Source organism: Tupaia chinensis, unplaced genomic scaffold (assembly GCF_000334495.1).
Source record: "Tupaia chinensis unplaced genomic scaffold, TupChi_1.0 Scaffold000528_1, whole genome shotgun sequence".
In the NCBI taxonomy this organism is placed as follows: Eukaryota; Metazoa; Chordata; class Mammalia; order Scandentia; family Tupaiidae; genus Tupaia; species Tupaia belangeri.
In genome coordinates this window covers 6672935-6694065 of record NW_006160041.1, presented here as the reverse complement: position 1 = coordinate 6694065, position 21131 = coordinate 6672935, and the positions used below count along the sequence as shown (strand labels likewise).

Genomic DNA, 21131 nt, shown 5'->3' with positions numbered 1-21131 from the left:
TCCCAGTGGCTTAGGTAGATCCAAGGTGTAAACCCAGAGCCTTCCCATATGGCCTCCAGCATCTCACAGCAATGCCCCTACTGACTATGCCACCATGACTGGCACAAGAACTCTCAGATTTAATGTTCTCCACATGTGAATATGGAGAAGTCACTTAAGACAAAACTACTTACCAGTTCCATTCTTTGTGGAAGTCCTGGAATCCTAAGATTTAGAATTCCCTCAATATCAAGATAAAAGTTGGCAGGGCATTGTTAAGATCTAACACCATCAGGACCAGCAGTTGGAGTAATGGCTATGTTGCAGGACTCCCATGTGGTCGACTGTGGTACAAGTACCGGACCTAGTGACTTAAACCCACACCAGGCACGTATGCGTGCATGCCCAAGATCTCAAGAGGAGAATGAAGAAGGGATTACAAATGGCCATCCCCCCTGGGGGATGATTTCTCACTTTCTGTCTCTCTGTCTTTCTCTGTCTTTCTGGTGAGCACACACACCCTATAGCGAAAACCTCTCAAAAAAAAAAAGAAATCTAACACCATCTATATACATAGTTCCCCATTTTCTCAACTCCTTGCAGTATTATAATGAAAAGAAAAATAATATGGATACCTGCTACCATTGCCTTCATCTTCATAGACACAGATTCTTTCTGAGAGGTTTTCATATCATTCTCCTTAGCTCATAATCTTGGAGAATCTCTGATATTCTGCATTAGAAGGCCAGATGAATATGGAAATTATGTAGTCTTATGAGAATGTAAATGCCAAGAAGGCAGGGGACATTTCTGTATTTTTCTATTCCCAAAACTAAAATATCAAATGCTCAATTAATTTGTTAATAGTATGAATGATTAACTAAAAGAAATGGTAAGGCAAAATGTACCAAAGTTGAAAGTCTTCATGTTATCATTAGGACCTCTATTAGTGGATAAACCCACAGTAATTTAAAGGAAAAGCTATAACATTGACCTATTCTGAAGTATAATTTAAGAAATCTGGGAGGCCAATAGGTAGCTTAGTGGTTAAGGTGCTGGATTTCCACATGGCTGACTGCAATTTGAATCCCGGACCTGGCAGCATGAAACTCATCCTAGATGCATGTGTGTGCATGCCCAGAATCCCAGGAGGAGAGTAGAGAAGAAACAAGTGTGGTGTGATTTCATGCTTTCTGTGTGTCTGATGAGCCAGAAAGCAAAAATTTCTCAAAAAATAAAAAAAAAATTAAAAATCTGATCAGGGCAGCTAGGACTCAGAACCACTGATGCTTAAAAAACTCTCTTGATTCTGATGAAATTAATCCTGAATAAATGGAAGTGAACATTCACAAAATTGTAGTACTGAGTAGGAAGCAAGATAACTTGGTCCCTAAGGCTTTGTTGGTCATTATCAGTTAAGGATTCTTTGGGATGAGAGTAGTAGACTACCAAGAATGGCTAAAGAAATAAAGACACTTCATTTGCTCACACAGCAAGAAGTCTGGAGGTAGGTGATCCAGATTTGTGGAAACCATGTAAGAGCATTATCAAGGTCCTAGAGTCTTTTCCATCCTTTATCATTATCCTTAGCATGCTAGTCCCTCACCGCTAGGCTTTTAACCTCAAGCTTTTCATGCCACCATAGCTTCAGTCATAAAATCCTTGGGCACCACTTCATGTCAAAAAATAGAACCAGCCTTGGGAACTAGCAGTTAGCGTAATGGCTATGTCGCTGGACTCCCACGTAGTCGACCGCGGTTTGCATCCCAGACCCGGAGGCTTAAAACTCATGCTGGGCACGTGTGCGTGCACGCCCAAGATCCCGAGAGGAGAATGGAGGAGAAGGGATTGTGGTGTGACCATCCCCCCTGGGGGGTGATTTCTCGCTTTCTGTCTCTATGTCTCTCTCTGTCTGGCGAGCACACGCGCCCTATAGCGAAAATCTCTCAAAAAAAAAAAAAAAAAAAAAACCTTAAAAATAAAAAATAGAACCAGCCTCATCACCATCACTTGACTTACCAGGAAGCAAAGTCCTTCCCAAAATACCACAACAGATTTTCTTGTGCGTATCACTGCCTAGAAAGTGTTCTTATGCTCAACCTTAAAGCAATCACTAGCAAAAGAAATTGAATTATGCTGCCTGCCTTAGACAAAATAAGATTCATCCTCTGAGGTTGGAAAGTAGCTCGATTTCCCTGGTTGCAGGGAGAGAAGGGAAGTGAGGTATCAACTTTTTTTTAAAAGGGGCGGGTGAGTGTGGAGTGGAAATAAGATTAGATAGGCAACTGAGAGTGACTCTCTAGATTCTGAATGATCTTTTTTAGTTTTAGATGGCCTGAATATATATATACTTTACTTCTCTTTCTTCCTAAAAGATGCTCATCCCCTTATTCTCCTATTTGTCTTTGAGATAGGCTGAGTGAGTCTCAAGCTCTTATCATAACCAAAGAATCTAATCTATACATTAGGGAAGAGGAAATGAATCAGAATCATATTTTTGTTGCATTTGTGTGTATACATGTATGTATGTATGCATTTGAGTATATACATGAGACTATATGGGGTATATGTGTACGTATGTGATGTCTTAACAAAAATTCATATAAAATGCATATTATGAAAAAACTATGTGTGTTTTAAAATTCATCTGCACCAACATAAACTTGTACTTTAACTTCATTTCCCATGAATTTTTTTGAACTCTTCTCATATAAGGGGACCCCTTGTGTACACACATGTGCATGCACACACACATACATGCACACAACCACACACAAAGAAATTTACATCAATATCTGTCTTTGTGGCTAACTTAGAAAATTACATGAACTCTCCTACAGAAATGGCTTCTCTTGTTATGTACTTACTCAACTATGTGCTGCACCATGTGACAGACTCACTCTTTTGACTCCAGGATTTCCCATCAATCAGCACCACTGAAAATAATTACAATTTCACTTAAATTAATGCCAAATATCCCAAAGCTAATAAAGGATGGAATTAAATCCAATTGTGACTTCCTCTCCTCTAGTTTGCAAAGAGCTATTTCAACTGGTGTCCAACACCCTGGAAGCTCTCATTTGGTCTGAAAGTCATTAGACTACAGTAATCAGCTAATGAGGCAGTAAGTGTTTGGAAGCAGCCTGTACTGCTTCAGCACATCCAAGTTAAAATAAGGCAAATTAGTAGTAAAATCAAATTGGTTTAAACTGTGAAGTGAGTATGAAAACTATTCCCCTGAAAAGTAGTATTGGGTCAAATTGCTGCACTGGGACGTTGAAGATGATTTCAACTTGCTAGAGAAAAATGCTACTTTTAATGAATTTTATCCTTTAGAAGGCAGAACAGCTTAACTATCCTGGAAGTCCAAAGGCTTTAAACTTATGGAAGGAAAAATATACCCAGAGAGGTCTAGAGTATGTGGTTCCCCCATTAAAGAGACAAAGTTTATCGTTCAAATTGAAACAAGCGTGTGGTAGCACCTGCCCTATGGCAAATTGGAACACTTCAAGGAATAAAAGAAGGGTCAGAGCTGATTACTAATTACACTGGGATAACTGATAAACCAAGGTCACCCTTGCAATCTGATGCTTTTATGAAAAGTGGCCAAGAAAATGATGGAAGAGAGGAATATATACCCTCAATACTCATGAAAATCTAGAAATCTACTTTTCAGCACCTTAAAAGAAGGAAAAGGAATTAAGTGTTGCTTAATTATTTGTTTATGGTACTGAGGTCAAGGAAAATTAGCCTCCTCTACATTCTCCTCTCCTGCCCATATATAACATGTCCAAGTCTTATCTTAAGCAAATGGTGAACCAATATTAACACAGATACTAAAATAAGTAAAATCCAACTTTGCATGCAGGGATTAGAGGAAGTACTCTCATGGCTCAGGAGCTGAATCTAGCCCACAGGTGTGTTCTGTTTCACATCAGAGGTGTTCTCTTACATTTAAATTAGTAGCCAATATAGAAAGATTGGCATATTTCACCTAAATATTTGCATCTCTAGCTTCTCTTGAAAACAGAATATCTAAATGCCTCTACATGGTAATGATTGGTGGAGTTAAATCCTTGCCACCCCCTTGTCTTAAATTGTCTTAGATTGAGATGGGAGTTTCATTCAAAACGTTGATTAGAAGTCGTTCCTGGGACATGCAGTGAGAAGTAAGAAAGGGAGAACTTGACTGAGGGAGAAGTTGGCCTGAAATGTGCTTACCTTTGAGTCTCAAACTGTTTTTTTTTTTTTAAAGTTTATTTATTTCTTCCATGAGAGAGAAGGACAGACAGAAAGAGAGGAGAGAGAGAAAGAGAGACAACACCCAACAGAGTCACAACATTTCAATCCACCCCCAGCTTCAGCTAGCCCCAGATAAAGGGCATGTCGTGCCTGGCATACTCAGGGAGGTCTCCAAATGCAAACCAGAACCTTTCCATGTCAGTCAGTCTCACAGAGGGCTGTGTTTTATCACTGCCTCACCATCTGGCCCCTGAAGGCTCAGACAACCTTATGGGTAACTCTGGCATGGAGATAAGCCTTCAAGATTATCCTGCATTGACACACAGGGGCTGGCTCTTTGTAAGCTCTTATCTGACAGTCTTTGGCCACAAGCACTCCCAGAAATAAGGCATAGCCTCAGATGAGGTACTTTTCTGTGTCCTAGGGTGATGATCATTGAGGAATTCAGCTGTGAACAATTAACAGCCAATATTTCAAGCACTGTCCCCGAGAAGAGAGATTTGAGAAGGTCACCACAATACACACCACATCCTCCTGAAATTAGGCTTGCCCTCTCCGGTTCACCAAACTCCCAACCCACCGACTTCACGCATTTCCTGAGACCACAGGCACTGGTGTTGGCAATCTCATCTCCAAATAGATCTGCTGCTTTTTCTTATCTTCTGCAGCTATTACCATGGCCTCTACTCACTCCATCTTTACCAGTGGACTGTCTCCAAGAACTTTCTATTTGCCTGCTCCACTGTTTCTCACTCTGTAACCTCTTCATGTTAGGTCTACACCTTAACATAGACCCTTGAATGATCTACTTCATTTATTTTTGTTATTCTTAAACCACTCCCTCTGTTAATTGGCCCCCTGGCTTCATACAACATGACCACGATTAAGGAATCAAGTCTTTTTGAACTAAGTCATAAGTTCTACTTCTCACACCCTCCTACCTGAGAAAGAATAAAATAGTTGTTCTTCGGGTCACTAAAAACAGCTTTGTTCAGTATTCCAGGTATTTGTTTGTTTCAGGCTTATGAGATTAGTGTATATAAGTGTAAGACATGGACTATATTAATTACTGGTATTTAACAAATTACTGCAAAATTTAAAAACATAAGACAGCATTTATTATTTCATACTTTCTGTGTGTCAGGAATAAAGATATAGCTTACCTGGCTCAAGATCTCTCACAAGGTTGTCGGTAAGATGTCAGCTGGGGTTGCATGCTCGTCGGATGGTTAGCTCACTTGGGTGATGATTAGCAAGATTCAGTTTCTCCCAAGATGTTATACTGATGGCTTTAATTTTTGTGGCTATTGACCAGAGGCGTCCTCAGTTGGTTCCTATAGGTGGTTCACAAAATGGCAACTGGTTTCCATTATATTGAAAATGAGCCTGAAAGTAGCAGCAGGACAGGATTCATGGACTTTTGTAGTGTAATATTGAAGTGCCATCCTGATACTCTCACCTTATTCAATCACTAAAATCAAGTAACCAGGTCCATCCCATACTTAAGGGGAAGGGGCTGCACAAGGTTCTGAATACCAGGATGTGGGGATTACTAGGGATTAACTCAGAGGCTGACTACTATATAAACTATAATAAGAAATTTACAGGTCATCTGGTGCCGTGGTGATTAAGGTGTCTGGATCCCATGTGGCTGACTACACAATTTGATTCCTGACCTAGTGGCTTGAAAATCATACCCATCCCATGTGTGTGCATGCCCTAAACCTTGAAAGGAGAGGGGAGAAGAAGGGATTGCAGTATGGCCATCCCCGCAATGGGTACTTTCTCACTTTCCCTTTCTTTGCCTCTCTCTGGTGAGCACATGCACCCTACTGCAAAAAATTCAGAAGTTTACAGTTTAGTTGGATAGATAAAAACAGGCATATATTTCAAGTGCTGAATAGCCATATATATATATATATCATTAATAAATTGGATGGAAATACAGGTTTTATTTATGAAAAATATTTTGTTATTATATATATATATATATATATTAATGCCAAGTGAGCAGTAATGACAATTTGTGTCATTCAAGTTGTTCAGATAAATAATTCTCTGTGAGCTAGAAAAATCAGGGAAGGCTACATGTAGGTGATGTGCCATTTGGATGGGTGATTACTCATGGGGTCCCATAAGAACAAAGGCATTAATCAAGGATCCTTTAATGACATTGGGCAAGAGAAGACATACACAAGGGATGCAGATATGTGGTATGCAATTGAATACAAAAGGTTGGTTTAGATTTGCTTCTAATTGCAACTCCACCTTCTTGATATAAAACCTGTTATGGATCCTTTAGATTTCTCCTCCTTTAAGCAAAGGCCTAAGGAGTATTGCAAAGAGAAATGTTAGGTTGGGGAAAGGACAGAATAAATATGGAACAAGAATTATTTTCAAGGTCCTCAGTTTATGCATGAGATGCTATAGTTTCAGAGCAAATAATCTTTACCTCCAAGATGGCATGGCCTGAACCTGACAAAACTAGAAATAAAAATAGCATTTATTGACAGTTTCTATGTGTCAGACATTGCAAAAAATGCCTTCCATCTCACTTTGAAAGTGAGCAATGAAAATGAACCTAGGTGCCCAGGCTGCTCCACCAGTCTTCCTTTTCTGCCCTTTCTCTTTGTTCTTCTCTTTCTTTCCATCCAAGCCAGAGGCTCCTTACTCCTTCAACCATTAAATTCACTCTCAAGAGAGTGCAGGCTGCAGTCACTCACACCTCAGTGTGTTCTTAAGTCACACCTAATGTGTTTTCATTATAAACCTTATTACTGACTGCTAAATGAAAGACATTTTTTCTATAAAAGACATTCCAGGCCTCAGTGGGCACAGAGGAGCCATATTTGGCATTTGGAGAATCAAGGGAGTGGTATTTCAGTCCCTGAAATGAAACCATATGGGGAGTTGCCTACCCATCAGGCTGGCCTTGGACTTGACCCATGTAATGGGTACTTTGTTAATAAATAGGGTCTTTCAGTCATATACACACAGACCTCTTGATCTGACCCAAAGGGGACACTGTTTTCCATTCACTAATGAGCTAGACTTTGGCTTCTTCCTGTCCCAGTTAGAAATGTGTGATATTTTGTTTCTCTTTGAACCCCTAAAACCTGAGAGAACAAAGTTGTCAAAAACTCCTGCTGGTAAGTAGCAAAGACAATCTGAGCCATTATAGGGGAAAAAAAAATGTTTTTCCTCTTCCCAGGGAAGCTGATGAGGATCATATAACAAGCCAACTGGAGGCCTGGCCATGGCTGCAGCCACAGCCACCCTCTCTGCCCATGGTCTTTGTTGTGAGGTGTGCAGGTCTGAATCAGGGCTGACAGGGATTTTTCAAAACCCTCACTTTTCCTCTTCAGGGAGGAGAAACCACTTACTTACCTGTGTTGCTACCAGGAGAGCCCCATTTGTAGCTCTTCTGTTTGAAATGAGTTTATTTTCTAGAAGGAGTTGAAAAGGCAACAAGATGTCTACTTGTTATCTATAGTTAGCTTCAGGACTATACCTTTACCCATCTTACTACCTTCAACAAACTATCATGAGCAAGGGCTTTATATTTTGCACATATGCTGCTGAAGATTTTTATGTCATCATAGTCCTGTGTAAAACTATGTATATAACTTACAGAAATAGCACAGGCATTTTTAAAATAGGGAGTCTGTCCAACCCTAAACCTTTTCCGTATGGGCACTCCTAACTACATAAACGCCAACAGATAGGCATTGCTATTCTTATCCTAAGTTCTTAAAATGCTGCAAGTCTCAAGTAATATGAAGGAGCTTCAAATATTGAAGCACAAGGTTATTTTTTGTGTAAAAAAAGGAAAATGGAAATCTATGCATTGCTTTTTCCATGAACTTTTTGCAGACCCTTTGTAAGTCTAGGTCTCTGGTTTGGCCAGAGAGATGTCATGTGTGCTCAGCTCTCAAAATTTTATTTTGATTTGTATTTTCACAATAAGTCATTTAAAGATGGCTAACTCCAAGCTATCAAGAATGTGATTTGGAAAAAAAAATCACAGGTTGGATCTTGTGGAGTAGGACAAATCATTTTCAGTCTAACACTTAGGATTAATTCCTCTCTGTTAGTCCTTACTTCTCCTTACCACAATGGTCGTAGAAACCTGGACCCACACATTCACACCTATAAACACACACATGTGCATCCATGCTATCATTTGTCAGGAATAGTCTTCACCTTGGCATGTCTAACATTTTCTGGGCTTCCACCCAAGGAAAAAAAAATCTTACTCCACATTCAACAGCAGGACTACTTCACACCTCTGCAGAAGCTAAACATCGTACAATTTATAGTATGAGCCTTTAAGAAATCCTCGTGTTTTTCTAAGTAAAGGTCAATATAAATATTGAGAGGGAAGAAATTTTTTCTGGCAGCCAAGCAAACTAAGAGAAGGCAGTTAGCATTTGCTGAGTGCCTACTATGTGCTAGGGACTTTATTTTTGTTTTCTCATTTCAGTAGAATTTCTCCATGGTGTATGTGTGCTACTTTGTTGTTTGTATGTGCTGGTCTGTGCTGAATCACGCCAGCACTTTATCCTCAGAGCAACCCTGGCATACGCATCCACTCAAACTAATATTTATACTACAATATATGTAAGTGGGCTTTTCCTTCCTAAGAAGAAAAGTAGGGAGTTTGAAAAGTCACTATCAGCCCTGATTCGAGCCTGCACGCCTCACAACAAAGACCATGGCCAGAGAGGGTGACTGTAGCTGCAGCCACGGCCAGGCCTCCAGTTGGCCTGTTAAATAGTCCTCGGCAGCTTTCCTGGGAAGAAGAAAAACATTTTTTTTTTCTCCATGGCAGTTGCCTTATTTGTGGGGGAAAAATGAGTTCAGAACACTAGTGTGAATAGAAAAGGGAAAACGAGGAACCAGCAAATGGTGTAACGGTTATATCACTGGGCTCCCATGTAGTCAACCACAGTTTGAGTCCTGGATCTGGTGACTTTAAACACATGCCTAGCACATGTGTATATGTGCCCAAAATCCAAAGAGCAGAATAGAGGAGAAGGGACTGAGGCACGGCCATCCCGCCTGGGGCGTGATTTCTTGCTTTCTGTCTCTGACTCTCTGGCGAGGGCACGCACACACCATAGCAAAAACCTCTTAAAAAAAATAAAAGAAAAGAAAGAAAAAGAAAAGGAAAGGAAAGGGGAAACAAAATTTAAAAATTTATAAAAGATTCATAACCACATTTTTAACCAGAAAAAAGAAAGTGATGGTATACTCCCTTATGCTAATTATAAAATAATGCAGCCTTCTTCCAGAAGTTCTCACTTCTATTTCTGATTTAGCGTAAACCACACTTCTGCCATGGGAAACTAGGCTGTGGACTAATAGAGGTGAATCAGTGATAAGATTTAGACTTGATAATGAACTCTTTCAAATAGTATAAGTATCAAGAAAGACAAAAATCAAAGGAATTATCAATAATCCAAAATCTAAGAGACATTTTAAGGTAACTTAAGTTTTTTTTATTTCTAATTCCTGTATTTATCACACATAACCTCATATCAGATATCTTAAGCAAGTCAAAAATAATCATATTTTAATACTGAAATGGGTACTAATATTTTATTCCTCATCTGCAAGATTGAGATTAAGTAAACTGTCAGTGTCTCACAGCTGCTAAGTGTCTGGGACTGGAGTTAGAACCTAAGATGAAAGCTGAAGACTCCATACTGCCTTATGACTGTAACCTGGCCTCTAGTCTAAGATGATTGAAAAATGCAGAGTAGATCAATCAAAAGTCTCTTATACAATAAGCACACAAAACGCTTAAAGTATCTATCTGTATGTTTGAATACGAGACCATAGATGGAGCAGAAACCTGCAGACCAGGCTAAGTGGCCAGGAGTGTGAATGAGAAATCTGGCCATCCTACAAACAAAAGGTCAGGTGTGAGGAACACCCTCCCCTGCCCTCCCCCAGTGAACTAACAAAGCATCACGCCAAGCTATTAAGAACCTGGTCAGTCCCTAATGCCTCTTGTATTAACACAGCCAACTGTGTTGGAGTTAACATAGCCAGTGGTGTGTGTACGAGATGGCTGTCCTTGGAAAGGCCTTGCCTACAAGGCTGGACCTTGACTGGCATCTGGGAACTTGGATTTGGGCGGGTTTCACAGTGCTAAACGACTTGTGCCTACAATATGTACAAAAGCATTCTGCTGAATACTTCCCTTTCTGCCACAGTCTGGAACTCTGGTTTGTGCCGGGCAGAGCCTGCCTAAATAACCTGCCTTCAATTCAAAAAAGTCGGCCATGAGTCTTTAATACGTTTCCCTAGTAGAATGCACTGCACTTACATTTCCCTGAATTTTGCTGGAGGAATTGAGCACATCTGTGGGACCCCCGGAAGAGGCTTGCTCCAGGCTTCCTCCAGACTTTATCCCATGTGCCTTTTCCCTTTGTTGATTTTTGCCTTGTATGATTTGTTGTAATAAATTGTCATGAATGTCACTGTATGCAGAGTCCTGAGAGTCCTCCAGGTAAAATATTAAAACTGGGGACATTCTTGGGGGACCCTAACATACCATCTCAATGGAACTTTACTGAAAATTTCTTTGGAAAAGAGAAAATTGAAGACCAAATTGAAATTTGAAAACTAGGGATTCCTAGGTATGTGCTGTCTCGTTTCCAAGGGCTGGTCTGGAACTCCATTGCCCACACAATGTTATTTAATGTGCGTTAAGGGGGGTAGGAATCTTATTATTGTCAAAAACTAGGTACATATTTTAGCTTAGAATAAGATTTTGCTAGTGCTTCAAAACAGCCAGAAAGCATGGCTATAGAGCAGCCTCCAAGGACCTGTCCTTAAGGAGACAGGCAATGGGAATGCTCTAAAAACAGCTTCAGAGTGTTTACAAACCATAAGATCCTTTGGGACAGAAAAGCTCTCTGTAAACAAAAGGTGATTTGCCTGCATTTTGTTCTCAAAATAAACATGCTTTTGATGAGAATGTGGCCTTTTTTGCTGGCAAAAAAAAAAAAAAAAAAAAAAAAATCAGGAGAGTTTCCATTTTCTCTCCCCTCTGTGATTAAAATAAGCATATATCTGGATTTGCATTTCTAATGACAACAAAAGACATATGGGACCTTGCCAATGTCTCAATCACCAGAACATCTCCTGAGGAGCAAGGCCAGCTAGTAAACCACTGCCTCAGAAACACCGGGGAGAATAAAACTATCTTTGCAAGAAACTCTAGAAACTTTTTATGCAAATATTAAATTAGAAAAAGCAAACAGAAGAAAAGTCAGGAGAGTTTCCATTTTCTCTCCCCTCTGTGATTAAAATAAGCATATATCTGGATTTGCATTTCTAATGACAACAAAAGACATATGGGACCTTGCCAATGTCTCAATCACCAGAACATCTCCTGAGGAGCAAGGCCAGCTAGTAAACCACTGCCTCAGAAACACCGGGGAGAATAAAACTATCTTTGCAAGAAACTCTAGAAACTTTTTATGCAAATATTAAATTAGAAAAAGCAAACAGAAGAAAAGTCTATAATCTGAGTTCAATTTTCTTGATGAGTGCTATTGAGTTATTTGTTTTGTAGATGCCTTTTTTTTTTTAATCGTTTTTCTGCAATGCAATAAGGTTTGCATGGATTTTTTCCAAACCAGGCTAGGGAACTAGGGGTTTCTGCATTTATTGCCAGATTAGATCCTTGCCTAATAAATGAGTTTCAAGAATCTTGACTGTGGCAATTTACTCCAGAGAATTTCCTGTCATTACTTCTGGAGTAGGGAGATTGGGTGAGGGGAGAGGGAGAAAGGTGGGGAACTAGGCTTATTACTCCCAATATGCTCTGTGCTGTTGTGCCTGCCTGGGCATATGCCTGGGACTCACGGCATATGGCCCAGAGGCTGCCAGTGGCCCGCTTAGCAGCTGTCTCTAGTATATTTTGACATAAAAGCCATTATATTTTTGGCTGGTTAATTGCTTTTTATTAAACAATTGTTGGAAGTTGGCTGATAACTTTCATGAATTCACAATGAAAGCCTCACTGAGAACTTCTAAAAGCAAACAGTGCTTTGGTCCACCTGGGAAAATTTGAAAGGGTTGGCATTCCATCTGCCAAAGAGAACTCATATCAGGAACAGCAACTGACAAGTGGAGGGTGACAATTTCCATCTCTCATAGTGTTAGGTTCTCCTAAAAGGCTCTGGGAAAAGACAAACAAAATGTTACCTGCTTTAAGGTCTGCTGGGGGGATATATTAAACAAAATCTTCTCCCAGCCCAGATTCATCTCCACAAAGGTAGTAGAGAAAGAAAACAGTTTTGTTCCTGGATAAACATTAAACTAGAATGTGGTGTGCATCACAGTCAATCTGCTAAAATAAAAAAAAAAATTGCAAAGACAAAAACGAATCCAATATAACTTGTATCTGTTTTCAAGTTACTATAGCTAGTCCTCAAATAAGAGGACTGGAAAAAAAAACCACTGGTCACACATAATTTATCCTAACTTTACCTAGTAATTGGTGTGAACATCTATGTCAGCTCATTGACTCTAATCGAAAGTGGGGGGCTGGCAGAAACCATATAGCAGTGGTGAGGTGGCATTTCAGGAACAATGGCAGCAATGGAGGCTAGCGGCAGCAGTGGGAAAGGGCAGAGACCTGAGATCTCCATCACCTACTACTACTTGGAGGAGGTGGCAAAGCACGACTCCTTGAAGGAAAAATGGCTGGTGATCCACAGATGAGTCTACGATATCACCAGCTTCCTCAACGAGCATCCTGGTGGAGAAGAGGTTCTGCTGGAGCAAGCAGATGCAAGTGAAAGCTTTGAAAATGTGGGCCACTCCTCTGATGCCAGAGAAATGCTCAAGCATTTCACTATATTGGTGACATCCATCCGAGTGACCTTTAGCCTGAAGGCCGTAGCAAGGATCCTAAAGAGAATACGTGCAAAAGCTGTTGGTTTTATTGGATTTTCCCCATCGTCAGCACTGTTCTCTTAGGTTTCCTGTATCATTACTATACGTCACAAAGCAAATCCTCCTGAGGAGATCTTGCTGAAATCTGAAAGGCACATCTACTTAGGAGTGGAACCTAGTCTTGCCTGGGGCTGCAGCAGTACACTGTTCTCAAATCTCACCAGTTGTATTTTTCCCCTTGGAGCCAAGACAGTTGGCCAGACATCCACCTCAGATCTGGGACCAGTGTCTTTCATTGCAGAGCTTTATTTCCCAAGTACCTGCTCACCGTTCTGCATCCTTGCCCGGGTGTCCTCTCTTCACAGGTTTCCATGAGATCCTTACATTTCAGAGCTCTCTTTAATAACTGCGGTTCACATGTTGTAGTGACATTGCATTTTGATAAAATGCCTGCTTCCTAGTTCTTTGAATGCACATTTGACGTTCTTAAGAGGGCCACACTCTAGTTTTGAAGGTTTTCTTTTTCCATTTTTCTTTCAAGTAAAGTTTTTTTTTAATTCTGATTTAATTCTATTATTTATTATAAAGGGTCGAATCCATAAAGTGAAGGCGTGTACCTTTTATTTAAAATGCAACTGTCAAATGATTTTGTTCCTTGTTTATATTTGTTAAAACGAGGATGTGGTCATCTCCTACCTCCCAAGCCAGTGTAGCAGGTAGCAAGCTAGATCTTCCACCCCCTTCCCATCTTCAAGTCCAACCCGTTTCCTTCCCAGGTTGTGCTTGACAAAATGTGCTTCCCTTGTATTTCTTGGGAGTGGGAAGAAACAAGAAAAGAGAGCAATGAATTGGGGTCATAAAAGCTTGGTGAATTCAGAGTAATCAGGTTTTTTTGGAAAAATACTGAAAAACACTGTTTTCGGCAAGAGTTCAGAAAAAGACCAACGCTTTCGCTTTGATTTGGCACCAGTTTCTAGCCATCTCTTTCTCCCCTCCACCCAGCTATCTTTTTTTTTTTTTTTGAGAGGTTTTTGCTATAGGGTGCGTGCACTTGCCACACCCAGCTATCTTTATTGAAAAATATTGATGTAAGTGTAGAATTATGTTTATAGCGGAAGGATTTTTACTTTTTTATTTAACAATTAGCAAACATTTGATTCCATTTTATAAAACTAAGAGACTTCAACTTAATCTTCTGTTTGCCCCAGTAAAATAACTTCCATAAAAAATGGCATTTGAAAGTGGGAGATGGTGGTAAGAGACTGTTTTCTATTTCATCTGTATTTTACCTCCCTAGCTACAACTTATGGTTGTGTTCTGTTTGTCCATTGAGAAAAAAAAAAAAAAAAAAAAAAAAAATGGGGGTTTTGTTTTGTTTTGGTTTGGTTTGGTTTGGTTTTTTAAAAAAAGAAAAGAAAGAAAGTGGGGTCAGCAGGTGGCATGGTGGTTGAAGGTGTACTCCCACATGGCCGAGACCATGGTTCAAGTCCAGGAAATGGCTTGCTTTCTCACTTTTCCTCTGTTTCTCTGTTTCTCTGATTAAACTGGAAAATAAGAATAAAATAAAATTAATTCTTAAAATATGAAAAAAAAGAAAGTGGGAGTAGGGAGGTCTTTAAAACAGTAAGGAGTTTTGCAACCTGGAGAGAAAAAATGTTTCCATTCTGGAAGGAACTCTGCCCTCCTGCTAGTCAACCTTCTCATAGTGCAAACAGGAGAAGCACCTTAGCAGAACACAGGATGCAGGTCCCCGGCAATCTGTGGGGAGTACCAGCTCGCTAAAGACTTGTCTGAGAGTGTCAGTTTTGCTGGCCCCCAGCAACCTAGGAAGAACAGAGAGGCGGGCTGCTTGGGGTGGTGGAGACCCCAGCCCCATAAGCAGCTGTGTTTGTGTGCAGTGCCCCCCACTGGGAAGGGAGAAGGCTTTTGACAAGCTTCTGAGGTTATTCAGCAAACAATCTTTCTTTCCTCTCTTCCCCAGTGGACCACCGGTCCACAGCCATGCTTGTTCAGTCTCTCTTCCCCATGAGTTAGTATTGCTTCTGTCTTTACACAGTAATATTCTTGGCGTCTCAGTGCCTGGCATGAAGTAGGAGCTAAAAAAATACATTTGTGGAATACGTGAATAATCATGTCTACAATACACACAAGTAGCTTAGCTGCTGGGGATTGCAATCTAGATGCCCTGCTGTCTCTCAAAAAAAAAAAAAAAATTGTTCCAAGGAAACTGTAACATGGGGAGCAGGAAGGAAAGTGCTTACTGTCAGCTGGCTGTTAGGATTCCCTCCCGCACTCCTCCTTTGAGTCAAGCCTCCTTTATTCTCCAGGGCTTTGCTCTCCCTCATTAATGTTAATATCTTACCTAACCTTTCCTCAGCTCTCTGCAGTGATGGGACTTCTATTCCACTGCCTAATCACTCTTACTCTTCATCTTTCAAAATGTCCACCCTAAACTTTTTCCCTCTTTAGCTTCAGGCCATTTCATGCCTCTTCGGAGACTTAATCATCTTTTCCTTTGCCTGGTTTCGCTGAGAGAAGTGGACTGAAAAATGCAGAAGGGCTTCAGAAAACAAGGGAGAAATCTTGTATCAGGCACATTCTTACAAGCAATAAAAGATTCATTCATCACTTACTGCCACCCCCTCCCCACTAGGAGTTGAGGTTCTCCTGGTGGGGGATTTGATGTCAAGTCACGGGCAGGGGAATAAATAGATCTGCCTGCTAACCTGATCCTAGAATAAAATTAGAGCAGAGAGTCTGAAATGTCTACTAAATACCTACATTGCTTGCCAAAGACCAGTAGTTTTCTATCAAGGTCACCCTTTTTTCAGATCAATAGGCAAAGGAGATCTCAGATTTTAAGGGCCCTTTTGGGTAAAGATAAGGCCAGAGGGAAGCATAAGGAGGTAAGAGAGTAAAGAGCTGGAATTCATAGACATTCAACTCTCAAATGTTCCCGGACACTTTACAGGGACATTTAGTTCCTTGGATGGCACCCACATTCAGGCTATTTGAGTCTGGGAAAAACTATAAAGCAAGCCATCAAAATAGGACTATGACTGTTACCTCCACCCAGGTGCCACCATTACTGAGCAGTTCGAGGCACCCAGAGGCATCTGACAATGGAGCTGAGTAGGGAGAGCAATCAGATGTGAATGTTTCAGTCAGGGAGCAACTTTGGATTACTTACTCTCTGATTAACTGCTCAAAAAACAGTTCTAACTTTATATTCTATTTCTTCCTCTGAGCCACGATTGTCCTGTAAAATGTCCTTATCACACATGAAGGGGAGAGGAATTAATAAGCTCAAGAAATGACAGGTTGTTCAGCAAAAGAAAGAAGGAAAGAAAGTAATTTCTTACATGTAACTATTAAGGTCAGGGCAAAAGGAGGTGAGCAGATAGCGACATTGTTAATGACATTCAAAATGTGTTGCCTGGAGTAGAGAAGACCAGGCTAGCAAGAAGCAACAGAGGGAAAGAACAGAGAAAACCCATGTAATAAAAAAAAATAAACAGTTGCTCTCATTTTTGTGTAAAAAAGTCCATGTTAATAATCTTGATAAATTGTGAACAGGAAGAAATCATGGGCATATGTTGTGACTCTGTATTTACTCTTATTTTCCTGTTTCCCAAAAGAACATTAAAGGTTGCACTTTGAGCTCACCTTCAAGAAATACAACATGAAAAGGCGAATTTGGAACAGCAGGGCATGGCTTCTGACATCTGATAGACAGCTTAAACACATCTTATCTTATCAGCTCCTGACTCTCACTTTCCCCATTTTTCATTATTCCCCAGTGCAGCCATCTTTTGCTTTTCCTCAACTCCCTGATTCTCACCTCACTCAGGGAAGATTTTAAAAGACAAACATATTTTTTATTAAAGTCATATACAAAGCATCCCTGTATCCTTCACCCTCTGGCAAGTGTACATATTGGTTTGCTTTGTTTAGGAAAAGAAACCAGTGGCATATTTTGTTCCCTAGCTGGATGCCAAAATAATTAAAGTGGGTATCTCACCATCCGTGGTTGGTGCTTACACAGAACCATGACACTCACCATAGCTGATTTTCATCCCTCGGGCCCCGTAAATGAATATAGTTTCAAAATTTTGTTTCCAGAATATGATCTTGATCCATAAAAATATATTTTGATATGAACAAAATCAAGCCAGATTGAGAAAAGCAATGAGAACTATGACCAATGTGCTTCAAAAGAAAAGTGAAGTAAGGAAATAATGAAATGACCTCCTCCCAAAATTTGCATAGCCAGCACATTGGGGTTGGATGAGCGGGAAGTTAGTGTTTCATGAATTATCTGGTCAGCTATCATACAGCAATCGAATTCAACTTACATAAGTTACATGCACATAAGAGAGGGAGAATCCCACCCATGGTCAAATTAATAAATAATGCCTTAGGATATATGTAATTTCCTACTCCTTCCTCCAGTCAAGGTTGGAGTCCACTTAACTGATCTCTGCCATCCTGACGACTGGATGACAGCAAAATAAAATAAATTTTATTAAATGTAATAAAAAATAGATACTGTGCCATTGGTGACTATTTTATTGCCAGAGACAATAGAGAGAAAGAAGAAACATACAGCCAAAATGTTAAGAGTACAGGTTTTGGAGCCAGACCCCTGAGACTCGAATCCCAGCTCTGCCATTTGACTCAGTTTGTTAACATACCTCTCCAAGCCTCAGAGTGGATAATAATAGTTTCCACCTCATAAACTGTGGTGAGACTTAAATAAGAAGTTAATCCATGACAGCTCTTTGCGGAGATCCTGGCATACGTATGTGCATGTACAGACATGTCACCACTGAGAATACCAGCTATTATTGCCATTACTAGCACTCCTAAGTTTAAGTCTTGATGAGACGAGCATATCAAGGGTAAATCGAATCAACCAGTCATCCAAATGACAGCAGCAATGCCGCCTACACAGAGTTGACACATCCGCTCAAGGTGAATAGCACTTTTCATATTTAAGGCATGGGTATGTATAAACTTTTCTCCTCTTCAAATTGGTTGCACAAAGAATTACTTTTAACAGTTCTAGTCTGTACAGAAACAAATTGTTTTAGCAGCAGCATCAGCAAATGAGCCATTTGTTGTTGCATAAATGAATTTTCTAGATCTAAAAGGTAAAACAAAGTTAGAGGTAGAAATAGAGATGGGGTGAAACACACATACACAGCGAGACGTTTGCATGCGCGTAACACGCACACACTCATACGCTGAGAGAATGGATTTCATAGAAATCTTTTGGGGGAGCATAAGTACTCACATGGGTTTTAAAATGTAACCTTTTCTGGGTGACATGTCACTGATGTCAACATGAGCTACTGCTCCATACTGGCTGCTGTTTTCCCTAAATAGAAATGTTCTCCCTATACAGAAGAGCGCAGTATAAAGAATTCCCTGCCTCTGCACGAAGCAGCCGCTGCTCTCCTTTAAGTATTCTTCTTTCAATGTGTGGCTCTTCTATGCCTCCCCGGCCTCTCGCTCCCATTTTGTGTTTGTTGTTTGTTTATTTGGGCAGTGTTCATTGAAGATAGTGTATCAGGGACCTGCACAGAACACAAAGATAAATAGGACACTCTTCCCTGCCCTCAAGGAGATAGCAGCATTAAGGAATATGCAAACGTTATTATTTCTTACTCTGTATAGTGTGTGTGCGCGTCCTCATTTCTCCTCCTATCACCTCTCCCCCCCTCGTTCTTCTGCTGAAGGGAAGGAAACCAATGAGCCACGCTGGTTACAATTGTATTTGTAGTGGAAGCAAGCAGGTTCTGAGACAGGGATTCTCCTTTTAGTAAAATACAGGATATTTATTTTGAATGACCCTCTTGCATACTGTTGAACATTTTATAAACCTTTTTTATTTTTTATTTTTTTGCTTTGTCATTTATTCTAGTGTTCCAAATAGATGAGGCTGTCAAAGTAATTACCTTCGGATAAGTGAGGAATTGGTATCTTACAGTAAACAAAAATCTATGCAGTTGGCCTAAACTTCCAAGTGAGACTGTCATAAAGGCTGCATACTAAGCAATGTCGGTGGTATTTCTGTAATAGCTATGGCAATGAAAACTGCTCTTTCGAGTCTCCTTTTACAAATTGGTAGTTATAGATAGGACAGTCGGTTCTCCCCCATCACAAAGACACATTTTTTCACATTAAAATTCAGAAAAAAATTTAAAAAATAGTTCTCTAAACAACAAATAGATCATATAACTTGTCATCTCTTCAAGGTGGCATAGGGGTATATATGAGCAAGCTTAAAAATTACCTAAGGAGAAAGGGTAAGCTTGCAGTGTGGCTAAACTTTTGAATCTCTCCAAACACACACACACACACACACACACACACACACACACACACACACTGAAAAATAATAATAATAATTTCAGATAACGCAAACCTGAAAAAAAAAGACCTGACTTTCTTTATTTTTAAAGCTTTTAAAAGTAAATGTAGGGGAACCAGCAGATGGCGCAGTGGTTACGTTGCTGGACTCCCACAGAGTTGACTGTGATTTGAGTACCAGACCCCAAGGCTTAAATTTTATGCGGGGCATGTGTGCCTGCAAGCCCAAAATCCCTAGAGGGGAGGATAGGAGAAGGGATTGAGATGTGGCCATTCTGTCTCTTTGTCTCTCTGGTGAGTGCATGTGCCCTATAGCAAAAATCCCTAAAAAAGTAAATAAATAAAATACAAAAGTAAATGTAGGGACCAACAGATGGCATAATGGTTGTGTCGCTGGACTCCCACTTAGTCATATGTCATTCCAGTCCCGGACTGGTGGCTTAAAACTCATGACAGTTGGGTGTGAATGAGGTCCCAGGATCCCAAGAGGAGAATGGAGAAGGGATTGCAGTGTGGCCATCCCCCCAAGGCATTATGTTTTGCTTTCTGTCTCTCTGTTTCTCTGGCAAGTGCATATGCCCTATAGCAAAAATCTCTTATAAATAAATAAACAAATAAGTGTATGTATTGGGGCTGGTAGGTGGTATAGTTGCTATGGTACTGGATTCCCACATGACCAAGCATAGTTCGAGCCCTGGACCCTGTGGCTTGAAAATCATGCCAGGGACATGTGTATGTATGCCCCAAATCCTGAGAGAATAGAGGAGAAGGGATTGTGGCATGGACAGAATCACCTCCAGGGGGTGATTTCCCACTTTCCCTCTCTCTGTGTCCTGCAAGCACAAACACCCTACGGCAAAAAATAAAAACAAACAAAAAAAAAAGTGTATATGGCAAATCTATTGATAATAAATCATGAGGTTTAGAATATATGTAAAAGTTAAAAATAGAACAATAGCATAAAGGACAGAAGGGAAGAATAGAAGTAGACTGCTATAAGCTTCTCTAAACTAAGGGTTGATTGTAGTAAGTCAAAGATGCTAGTCACCAGAAATTGAAAAAAAGAGGTATGTCAAATAAGCCAATAGTGGAGATATTCTGTGATTCTAGGAATCACAGAAAATAAAGTTAATTCATCAAACACAGGGAAAGAAGTCAAGGAAACAGAATGCAATAGAAAAAATAGAAAGCAAATACAAGAGGTTTGAGTTAAGCCAGACTATATTGATAAGGGATCTAAAAAAAGAAAATCAAGACACAATTTTATTGCTATTTACAAGAAATCCACTTTGCCTATAAAAACACAAATAATTTAAAGTAAAAGACTGAAAAAGACATAGGATGGAAGCAACCATAGAACCACATTAGTATCAGACAAAGCAGATTCCAAAACAAGCAATATACCGACAGTAAAGAGGAACATTTCACATGATTAAGAGAAAACATAAGAATCGTAAATGTCTATCCACCAAATAATAGCGTTTTTAAATAGATGAAAAAACAGAGTTAAAGGAAAAGCACCAGCTCAAACAGCTTCCTTGGGGATAACTTGAGAACTCATCAACGTGTTCAGAAGAAGGTCTTGTATATCCTAAGATTTAGAGTCTCCTTACATGAAC

General features: G+C 40.0%; 1 pseudogene; it reads left to right on the top strand.

The window, feature by feature from the left end:
• The first annotated feature begins 12825 nt into the window (after nucleotides 1-12825).
• On the top strand, nucleotides 12826-13265 carry LOC102483006 (cytochrome b5 type B pseudogene; annotated as a pseudogene).
• The last annotated feature ends 7866 nt before the right edge of the window (nucleotides 13266-21131 follow it).